The following is an 11,280-nucleotide window of genomic DNA, read 5'->3' as shown; positions in this document are numbered from 1 at the left end:
CTATAAGACATAATAAAATGTAAAACATATAAAATATATCCTAAATTAACATATAATATGAAAATATAGTCAAATACATTACATGAAAATATACAAATCTGTTCGAATTCCCAAGTGCTGCCACAGGAAGGCTCTGTGCCTGGGGTGGTGGACACCCCTCAGGCGATAATGATGGCCCAGTTCTGTGCAATCAGGGTGGGCTTTCCAGAGGAGGGGACGTTGGAGGTGCGTCTGAGTCCATCCAAGTTCTGGGACAAGAGGGCTGTTGGAGTCCATAGGAGTCTAGGGTAAGGGGCCGTGAGAGGTGGTTTCCCGAGCAGAAGGACATGGGCCGACTGTGACGCAGCACGTCCGCAGGCAGCTGCGTGGGGCTGGGCCTTATGGTCAGCCCTGGAGTTGTTCAGACTGTGCAGGGCGAGGAGGCCTGGGGAAGCTCCTGGGGTCTGTGAGGAGCGAGGGCGCCATGAGGAGGCCTGGTCAGCCCGAGCCCCGGAGACCACGTGGGGCCCCTGTCCTGTGGAGGACAGGCGCCACTCCAGGGTTCTGGGTTGGGGACAGTGTCCGGGGTGAGGCCGCAGGGCCTCCTGGAGGCGGTGGGCCTGGACAGGCGTCCCTGCTCTTGGCTCCATCAGAGGCCCTGGAGACAGCGCTGAGCCCGGGAAGGGCAGGCAGCACTCTGAGCTCAGGAAATTAGCCCAACTTGCCAAAAAGGGTTTTTATCTCTGCCCCAGAAACTGGAGGGAGGCTGGACCTTAGGACCAAGCGCCTTCTCTGGATTCGTGGGGTGGGAGTCAGGGTCCAGAGGCTGCACCCCACCAGGGGGCGCCAGTGCCCTCAGGAGAGGGCATCCAGGCATGGGGCAGAGGCGGGAGGCGGGCTGCGTCCTGCTGCCTGCCCGCGGCCGGCCACGGCGACTGCCCTCCTGTCTGGCGCCTGGTCCCCAGGGGGAGCCTGTTTCCAGGCAGGAGGAAACCGTTGACTCAGAGCCAAGAATCTCCTTCCTTCCCCATGCCCAGACCCACAGCCTTGAGCCTTTCTTCCTCTCTTGGTTTTCTCTGGGGGCGTGAGACCACCCCGGGCACTCCTTTGCCATGATGGACTCCATCTGGGGTCCCCACGCCCTTCCCTCACTCACTCCTCCTCCGTTCTCGATGAGAAGGCCAGCTCGTTTTCTCTCACCAATTCTGCCATGTCCAGCTTTGTGTGGTCCTAGAAGTGGGGTTCTCCAAGCTCCCCCATCCTCCCCGTTCCCCAGCCCCAGCCCACAGCCCCCTTCTCCAGTCTAGACCAGGCAGGTTGGCAAACTGTGGCTTGTGGGCCACATGGACTCGCCCTCTGCCTTGGAGAGTAAGGTTTTGTTGGGTGCACAGCTGAGCTCGTCCGGACCCGGGGAGTCTGGTTCATGGCAGTTGAGTGGCAGTGACAGGGGCCATCTGGCCCTTGGCACCTAAAATACTTATCACCTGGCCCTTCACAGAAAAAGCGTGCTGGCCCCTGGCCTTGCCACTGGCCCCTGGCCACTGCCCATCTCGCCCCCACCTTCTGGCTCCATCTCTCATTAGAAGGAACCCTCCAACCCCTGAATGTCTTCTTCCTTCAGCCCAGAAACCCCTGGTCTCTGTGGCCCAGTCTTGTTCACCCTCATGGTGCAGAACTGGGTCTGTCCCTCTGAAGCCCCAGGGTGGGGTCCCCTCACCCAGCTGTTGCTCTGTGAGCCTGGACACTCCCTGCCAGCAGGCATGGTGGGGCAGGCAGGCGGAGGGGTTGTTGGAGCAGCCACAGAGACCCCCAGTCCTGGGAGGGGGCAGCAGGGAGGTGGTAAGGACGGAGAGGGGCCCAAAGGCTGCACCTGGACACCCACGGCATCTTTTCTGCACAGTTTAGACCCTGTTCTAACCCAGACTCTAGGTGGGATGGGATCTTCCCACCAAAGGGGCGTCACCATGACAAACAGAGAGCCCAGATCAGCTATGAGACCTCTCTTGACACCCTGTGGGTCTGGGTCCACAGCTGTGTGGTTAGCTCCAGGGGGCCGCGGGGACACAGCATGGAAGGGAAGGTCTGAGGCCAGCCACGGAGCTGATGGGAGCGGGGGCCGGCAACATTCCACAACATCTTCCCACCATGTGGCTGGAGGTCCTCGGAGGCCCCTTGGTGAGGAGAAAGTGAGTGTTTATGCTGAAACCTCCACAGAGATGCCTGGAGATCAGTCCAATTGATAGGCCCCCACAAGAGCGTGGCTGGTGTGGCTGCAGCCAGGGCTGGGCCCTTAAACTCGGTCTTTTGTGTTTGTGACCCTGGGGCTGTTGGCATCCTCGGGACCCTGGATGGTGGTCTCCACCTGTCCGTGGCTCATCAGTCTGAGATGGGGCTGCCGAGAGCAAGGGACCCTTGGCCTCAATCTCCTCTGTGCTGGAGAAGAAAAGTCACAGCCAGCCCGAGGAGAAACAGTGCTATTGTGGCCAGATCAGCAAATAAAAGTAGAGACGCTCAGTTATCCTTGAATTTCCGATGGACCACGGATGATGTCTTAGTATATCTCAGTGTAAGGATGTCCCAAAGGTTGCATGTTTCTCAAGAACTCACATGAAACTCTTGTGTTTTTAGAGGGCTGACTACTTGCAGGGAGGGCTATGTTCTGTCCATGACCTTGGCCATCGGGAGAAACTTGAGTGGTGAGAGAACAGCCTCCCCTGCCTGCAGCCCCCCTGCCTGCTGGCTGCCCGCCCTGTCACCTTGGCCATGAGAGGACCACTTTGCCTCCCATTCACAAGCGCTTTTCTCCGTTGGGCACTCTGGCCTGAAATAGCAGCTCTTGAAAAATGTGCTGAGCTGGAGGCCTTGGGCAGAACCCCCTGCCCCCCGCCCCCCATGCTCTGGGAGCCTGTGTCCCCATCAGCCCAGGGAGGGCTACTCTTCCTTGTAGCTCTCCTCCAAATCAAAGCCGGGAATGGGCAGGCTCTGATCCCTCCTCTGCAGCTCTGGAGTGGAGGGGCCTCAAGGGTCCTCTCCAAGTTGGGGGCAGGATCTGAGGGCTGTACCCCTACCCCCAGGCTCCTAGAACCTCAAGATCATATCCTAAAGTCCCAAGTTCACAAGATGTCTGAGTTGTGAAGACCCCCAAGCTCGGCCAATCCAGGTGTGGGGCAGGGGTGTGACCAGGCACCCCACGCTGCCCAGGAGATGCTGGTGGACAGGAGGGGTCCTGGGGAGGTGTGTTGAGGGGCTGGTCCATCTCTTGACCGTGCAGCTAGTTGAGGAAGCTGGCTCCTCCCTCTCCAAGGCTGGTGGAAGCTGGTGGGCACCATATTGGTGGGTCTGGAGGTCTCAGGCTGGAAGGTGGTCACTTTTTTAGAGGAATCGTAGGGCCCCCCTACCAAGAGAGGGACGGTGGCCTTGGTCACTCTGGTACCTTCTCTGCCACTCGGGCCCCAGGCCCTTGGGCTCCCAGGATGGCCACTGGGGGGCAGTATGAGCCAGGACACCTGGCAGGGATCCACAGGAGGTGCCCGCCAGCCAGCCTGGCCCCGGAGGGAGGAAGCGCCACCCCCGCTCCGTGCCCAGCCCAGGACCCTGGCTGTTCTGCCTGAGCCGGGCTTTGGGGCCAGCGTTCTGCCTGGAAACAGGGAATTTCCCGCACATCCATGATCATACATAATCCCTTCCTCATACATAAGCACACACACACAGCTCACACACACACACACAGACACAAACACACATGTGCACACCCATCACACACACTGCACATGCGTAGGCCCGGGGGCTGGCTGAGTCACCAAACACCCCCCGGGGATAGAGAGGCTGTGACTTTTCCTTTTGTTTCCCCTTTGGGGCTCCCCAGCCGGGGACTCGGGCAGGGCTTACTGCTCAAGGGGGTCCACCCCTGGGTCAGGGTCCACCTCCAGGGTCCGCCTGTCCAGGACATCCCTCATCCAGCCAGACCGCATCCTTTGAGTCTTGGGCGCCCTGACCCCTCGTGGCTCGGACCCCCGCCCCAGAGTCCTCCCCAAGGCTGAGTCCACCCTCACGGGGTGGACTCTGTTCCCCCTTGGACATCAGTGCCACCACAATTCCTGATCCAGGAGGCTGTTCATCTCTGAGCCCAGGCAAATGCAGTTACAGCCTCCACACACAACAGTGTGCCTGGTGGAGCCTCGCGTGGGGCCACAGTCTAAGGGGATGAGGGATGGAGACCGGGCTGACCTGGCCTGAGGAACCACGGGGCCTCAGGATCAGCCTCTCTTCTTTGTCTGTGGGGACCTGTTACCCCTCCCCAATGCCCCTGGGCTGCTGTGAAAGTCAGTTCATATAAAGCACGTAGTGCAGGTTGGCCGAGCAAATGTGTGGGCCCCTTTCGATTCTGCAGCCCGGGAAGGTGGGGGCAAGGTCCAGGAGCCCCTCCTGCTCTCAGGTCGAGCGATCTTCTCCTCCCGCCATTCCTGGGCCCTGAACTATTAACGCAGTAGCCTCCGTTCAAGATGCCACCCTCAGGGCCTCCATCCTGAGACGCTGTTGATGTGATGTTTTCAATTTTCCCAGGCCACCACCTGGCAGGAGCCTCCCCAGGGCTCTGAGCTTTTGCCATCAGTCTTTTTCACCAAGACTCAGTCCCAGTTCTGGGTGGGCTGGGGGCAAGGGGGGCACCCTGCAGCTTGGCAAGGGGAAGGGGCAGGCGAGGGGCCACCACCCCCCCGGAAATGCCCACCCAGCCCCCTTGGCCAGCAGCCTCCCACCAGGACAGGATCCAGAAGGCGCTGGAAGGAGCCGTATGGGTGGGAGGGGGGTGCAGGCTCCGGGGACCTCAGATCCCCTTGGGGCGGGTTTGCAGGGAGCCCTTGAGGACAGGGCGCATTGCAGACGTCGTTCTGCCACAGCTCCGAACAGTGCCGCGGTTCTCTTGGGCTTTGCAGGCTCTGCTCTCCAGCTGCCAATATTTCTTGACAGTGAGTCGTGGCTTTTCCCAGACTCCGGCTTCTGGGGCTAAGAATGCTGCTCGACATGGGCTTAGAGCAGCCGCCGGAGCCATTACTGCGTCCACATTAATCACTGGCGATGGCTCGGGGAGGGACTGGGCTCCCATCTGACAGCGCTCTCGTGCTCTGTGCATGCTGGTGTGTGTACACGCGTGTTGGAAGCTGGGGCTGGGTGAGCTCGTGCATGTCCCGTGTGGGTGAAAGCCAGGAGGGCCACCATCACGCTGTGTGACCCCAAACCTGCCACCCAGCCTCTCCCGTCTTCTTCGTCACCCAGAAGGAAGGCCTGGGGCCAGATATCCCTCCCTTCAGGCTCCAAGTTCCGTGAGCCAAAAATTCCCTCCGGACTGTGGGTACGTGTACCCTCCCTCCAAAGATGGTGTCCAGCACAGGTTCTGAATGGACGTGACCTTCAGGAGGAGACGAGGAGCGGGGAGTGGAGGGTCTGCTCCTGGGGCTGGGGGGGCGGGTATGTGAGGCTTGGTGGGGGGCAGTGGTTGGGTCTGTTCATGCCTGACACAGGCAAGCGTTCACTCAAACCCTGCCTTACTTGAAGGATCCCATCAGCCTCAGGCAAACTACAAGTCAGTGTATACAAAAGTCATTCAATCCTTTCATTCATTCATTCAAGTGTATTATACAAAATACACGTAACACACGAAGCTTTCCAGGTTAGAGGAAATATGAATGAGGATAGGATCGGAACCATAAGGGGAAAAGTGGGACATAAACACGCAGGCCAGGAGGTCCAGCACAGAGGCTTTGACTGGAGTCGGCAATTTGGCTCCGAGGTTCCTGGCTGCCAGGGTGAAAAGGGAAATAGGATCAGTCCAGCAGCCTTCACTATCCCTTAGGATAAGCCTTCCCTCCGTTCTTCCCATCAAGTCACGTAAGGACTGGTGAGACCCCTGGGGAGGTGGACAAGACTGGTCCCATCGGTCTGGAGGCGACCATCCAGAGCAGGGCCTCTGCCTACCTGTGTCAGGAAAAGCCTCCATCAAAGATGGCATCATTCAGTGCCCTGTAAGGCATGCAGATTCTTTCCAGCCTTGGCTCTGAAAGACACTTCTCCCATGTGGCTCCATCTAGGTGGCCCTAAAATGAGACACTGATACTGTCCCCAAGAGCCTCTGGACAACAAAGGTCACGACAAGTCTCATGAGAACTGCTCCTGGTAAGTGAGGGTGAAAGCAGAGGGCGCAATTCCAAACCACGGAGCCTGCAGGGCCACAGCCTGCCTGAGGCAGAGCGTGGCAGGGTGCTGCGCCACCATTGAGCACCTTATGTGTGCGGGCCCTAGGGACAGGGCACGGCCACCGCCCAGTTCCATGGGCTCCAGCAGTCCACTTTACAGATGAGACCCCCGAAGGTCTTGGTGGATTGCAGCCGTAAGTGGCAGGACATCCAGGACTCTGCCAGCCTCCCCCGTACTACAAGCCCTGTGGCTCTTCCCTCCAGCACCCCCCTAGACTTAGTGGTGACCCTGGGGTGCATGGCTTGGGCTCTTTGACCTGCTGAAGACGGGGGCGAGGAGGTTCTTGCCACTCCTGGTTGCAGGTAGGAGTCTCCGTGGCTTCAAGGGGAGGGGAGGTGGCTTTGACCCCAGCAGCCCCGTACTGGGGCGGAGTATGTCACCTTTAGGGAGTGGGGGTCCTGGGGGTGGGTGTGGGGGTAACAGAGCTCCACTGGTGAAGTCAGCCTCCAAAACGAGGGGCAAATGTGAAAAATTGCACCGAAGAGCGCTGGGGACCCCAGGGGCGTGCTAGATGGAGCAAGACGGTCCCCAGGGGCAGGGGGACACTCTTATTCATGCCCTCCGGGTCGGGGCTGGGGAGGGGCCGTGGATTGCTCTGGGGATGAGAAGAGCTTGCTGTGCCAGCAAGTAAGGGGGAAAGAAGGTTCTGGATGGAGCTGGAAAAGATACTGTGCACAGAGGTGGGAGGGTGTTGCTGAGGGGCTGTGGCAGAACGAGGGTTGGGGGCACAAAGGAAGCTGCTGGGAAGGCAGGCGGGGGCCCTGTGGGCCTGGCTGAAGGGCCTTTAGGGTCCAGTCCTTGAACCCGGGGGCACATGCATGTATTCTTGGAGGCCTGTGAGTCCCCAAGGTAGACACTCAGTCCTGACATGTAATCAGCAGCAGCTGAGTCACCGAAGCACTTGGAACCAGGCGGCTGATTTTATTTACCGGAAGTTCTCTGTGGATTTTTCCTTTAGCAAGAGAGAAAGATTAGAACAAAAAACCAAAAAAAAAAAAAAAAACCAAAGTGAAAGAAATTTCCTGGGCTCTGCAAGGAGCAAGGGAGGCTCTGGAAAGGGGGTCCTGAGTGGCTGGGACAATGGGTGGGTGGGCTGGACCCTGGGACTCCATGGGGAGGCGAGGTTGTCAGGGGAAGGGGCAGTACCGGACACATAGAAGATGCAGAGTCATGATGCTGGGGCCCCTTCTCTGCACCAGGGGTGTCTAGATCATCCTTCAAGGCCAGCCCAAGTATGTTCTCCTCCAGGAAGCCCTCTAGGACTACTCGCAGAGTTCTCTTGGGGCCCATGTGATGTCCTGCCCTCTAAATTGAGAGGCTGAAGCCTGGCCCCACTGCCCCACACTGGCAAGCAGGAGGCACTCGAGAAGCAAGCGTGCCAACTGCCAGGCCGGACCTGACAGCAGGAACACCCACTCGGCATCTGAGAAGCCAGGGGTTGGTCTTGAAGTGAGGTGGGGACAGGCAAGAGGTGGCAGGCAGCACCACACACAGGGACACGGGCCCGTGCCTCCCAGGCTGCTGGATGGGCCCCAGAGGGAGCGAAGGGGCCTCCCTGGCTGCTGCCCCTGATTCACACTCCCGGTCCTTGGAAGGCCCATTGTAGGAACCAGGACTCTGTGGGCACAGCCTGGACCCAGGTCAGGCTGCAGACACTGAGATGCTGGTTCCTGGAAAACAGGGCCCACAGCCCACAGGGGGCCTCGTGGGGATGGCTCACCCATCACCATCCTGGCACAGTGCCAGGAGCCTGCAGCCAGGGAGGAGTCTGGGGTCCTGGCTGGGACACAGCTAGCTGGTCCGCAGGGGTCTGGGGGGCCCAGCGGGGGAGCACTGTGATCAGTGGGACCACCGAGAACTGGCCAGCCTTCCTGAGTGCCTCCTTGGTGGCAGGACCAGGGCTAGGGGGGAGGAGGCTAGGGTCCCGAGATGGTCTCGGCGATTCCAGGCTGTACCAAGGAAGTCCCGCTGCCCAGTTCCTGGCCCCTCACCTCTGGCTGGAGCCTTCCCTGAACGAAGGCCAGGGGACCCCCAGCAGGGGGACTGGAGGAGAGCTCGGCAGGGGGGCAGGGGCGAGAGGATGGGCTGGTGTTCTCAGGACAGGACCCGAGGGAGGCCCCGGTTTGGAGCCCACATCTCCCTTTGACCCCAGTGTCCAGGTGGGATGAGGAGCGGGCCGGGGGCGGCAGGACGCAGGGCGGACAGTCTTGGCCACCTTCCTGGAGCCGGGTTTTTACCCCACCGGCAGCTGGACGGTGCCAGCAAGGAGGCCGTGTCCGGATTTGCCCTTCTGTGTTCCTTTCTCCCAGCACCGGGCCCCTGTTGGGTCTGCTCTAATTGGTTTGTGTCTGGCTGTAGCAGAGAACAAATTGATTCCCCTCCAGCTGTTTCTGTAGCGTCTGTCCTCGCACACCCCCGGGCCACCTGCTGTGCCCAGCACAGCTTCTCCTCTGCTGCACGAACCCTGGGTACGGGGTCTGGGGATGTGGGGAGGCAGCTGGTCCAGTCTCCCTGCCCCAGCCCGAGGTCCCAGAGCTGCGACACGGACGCACACACTCACAGGCATCCACACAGGCATACACGTACACACACACCCATGTCCGTGTGCACAGCACGCACACTCACGCACGCCTCTGCCTGACCCCCTGGAGGCAGCAGCTGCAGGTAAGAAACCTCAGCCTGGTGAAGCGGGGGGGGGGGGGGGGGGGGGGGGGGGGGCCTTCGTCCCTCAGGTGCTCTTCGTGCAGCTGTCAAAGCAAACTTTCTAACTGAAAACCTCAAGGTTTAAATTTTTCCATTGACTCCTTTGTCTTCATGATAAAAACCCAAGCTCTCGTCTCTCACCTTACAGCGCTTTGAGGTCAGAGCTTCCACCATGCCTGAGTCTTTACACATTTGCCACACGTGCGCGTTCCAGGTGGCCCCTGGGCCTTGGCACGTGCTGTGTCGTCAGCCAAGGGTGCCTGCACGCGCCTCCGCCGCCCTGCGTCCTCCACCTCCTGATGGTACATCCGTGTGCCTCTGGACTCACCTCTCTGACTCAGCTCCTCTAGGGAGGGACTTCGCCCTCGGGTCACTCACTGCCCCCTCTCACCCCCGGTCACGTTCAGCCCCCGTGCTTGTCACTGGTTGTGACACCAGCTCACTCTGAGTGGACTCGTCCCCAGGCCTGGTCTGACGTCTCCTCTCTCCAGGCACGTGTACTGCACGGCTCAGTAACCACCACCTGCCTGCATCACCAGCCGCAGAGCCGCAGCTAGAAGAAGGGCTCAGTATTTCACGGTCATGAGTGAAGGGTGGATGGATGGGTGAGTAACCGGGAAAGAGCCAGGGCCCAGGTGTCTGGGACTCAGCACTAGATCACATGCACAGAAGCAGCAGTCCAGCCACCAAGAATGTAAAAGGGATCCCAGGGGCTCCCCTGCCGGTCCAGTGGTTAAGAATGTGCCTTGTGCAGGGGGTGTGGGTTCGATTCCCGGTCAGGGAACAAAGACCCCACAGGCTTTGGAGCAACTAAACCCACATGCCACAAGTACTGAAACCTACACGGCACAACGAGAGAGCTCGAATGCCACGTGGAAAGATTCCACGTTACACAACAGAGACCCCACGGCCGCAGCCAAGACCCGATGCAGTGAAATAGATAAATAAAAGTTTAAAAATACGTAAAAATACATTTTAAAAGTTAAACTAGAATTCTAAAAATAAATTTAAAAAATGAAAACAAAAGGGATCCCAGTCTTGGCTGGCATCTTTGGAAACCAGGTATGAACCATCCCCTCTCCCCTCTCCAGCTCCTTCGCTCTCTGGAGGCTCTGCCGTCTTTCCCTTGCAACACCCGTTGCTTGCCTCCTCTCGTTGGCTTTCTCTCTCTCTCTCTTTCTCTCTTAGCCCCCCTCTCCCGGCTTTTTACGATGGGCTAGATTCAGCCTGGCTGCTTCTTTCTTTGTCTCCTTTTCTGCATTGCCCATTCTCCATATTTCTCCGCAACAAAGGGGCGCCTGGAACTCGCCCAGACAGTAAGAACCGCCCCCCTCTCTCTCCCTCTTGAGACCTCGCTCTTTTGTGCTCTCTCTCCCAAATCTGCATCATAGAAAAGCCTGAAACCCAGCTGGCAAACACAGAGCTCTCCCTGGGGGGCTAGAGTGAGGGGACGCAGAGCCAGCGAGGCCAAAATGCCCTTTATTCCGCGGGACGCTGGGGATATTCACATGTTAATAAATCATATTCCCATCACGAATCCATGAAACCTTTTTACAAACTGCATTTTAACCTTACACAATCGCCCCACGGACAGATCCATGAATAAGGGAACTGAGGGGAGTATGTGTGGAGGGGCTCACAGAAGCCCAGAGAGGGTTGTAAGGGATTTGTCCACACAAACTACTGTTTCTTCAGCCCCACACTCTTCCCTGCCCCAGGCTCCAGCCAAACCCCAACCCCCCCGAATCTTACAGAACCACATTTACCACCAAGAAGGGCTGATTGAGAAATATAAGGGGGAATTTCTAAGACGTCTTGACTTGGTTCCCTTAAGCAGATTATATCTTTGTCCTACACACATCGAATCTACCATTTGTGCCTGATATTGATTAGCGGCGGAACTGTTCAGAAAAGTTAAGCCTAAGTTCATTGAGGAGAATTGACTTGAGAGGCGATTTGGTTTCAGCATATTCCAGAGCTTCCAGGATGCTCAGCCAGGGATGGGAAACAGAGGGCAAGGGCAGCTCTTTGCACGGGGTTGGGGGGGATCAGGGTGTCCCAGGGACCCTGAATCAGAACACGGGTCTAAGGTCTGGGTAAGCTGGGCCCAGCAGGCAGTGGGCTCTCCTCGGAGCTGGACCCGCTCTTTAAGTTACTGCCTGAGTTTGAAAGAAGTTCTGTTGCTCTGTCTCCTGTGCCTCCTTCAGGGTTTGTGGGTTGGGGGAAAGGGAGGGATTTTTTTTTTTTTTTTTAATATTAAGGAAGTGTTATAAAAGCTTCAGAAGGTTGTTCTGCAACAACTGATGTGTGAGAAGTCCACAGGCTGGGGGTCAGAACACCCAAATA

The 11,280-nt window shown here is 58.3% G+C and overlaps 1 long non-coding RNA gene across 1 annotated transcript; it reads right to left on the bottom strand.

Annotated features, from left to right (window-relative positions):
- Positions 1–5,593: 5,593 nt before the first annotated feature.
- LOC113879986 lies at positions 5,594–9,848 on the bottom strand. Its single transcript, XR_003507554.1, has 3 exons — positions 9,076–9,848; positions 5,953–6,071; positions 5,594–5,775 (listed from the first exon to the last, which is right to left on the bottom strand). It is a non-coding gene; the product is annotated as an uncharacterized LOC113879986 (long non-coding RNA).
- Between the last annotated feature and the right edge of the window lie 1,432 nt (positions 9,849–11,280).

This window comes from Bos indicus x Bos taurus, chromosome 21 (genome assembly GCF_003369695.1).
Source record: "Bos indicus x Bos taurus breed Angus x Brahman F1 hybrid chromosome 21, Bos_hybrid_MaternalHap_v2.0, whole genome shotgun sequence".
NCBI lineage: Eukaryota > Metazoa > Chordata > Mammalia > Artiodactyla > Bovidae > Bos > Bos indicus x Bos taurus.
The sequence above is the reverse complement of the archived record's forward strand: the minus strand, read 5'-3'. Positions and strand labels throughout refer to the sequence as shown.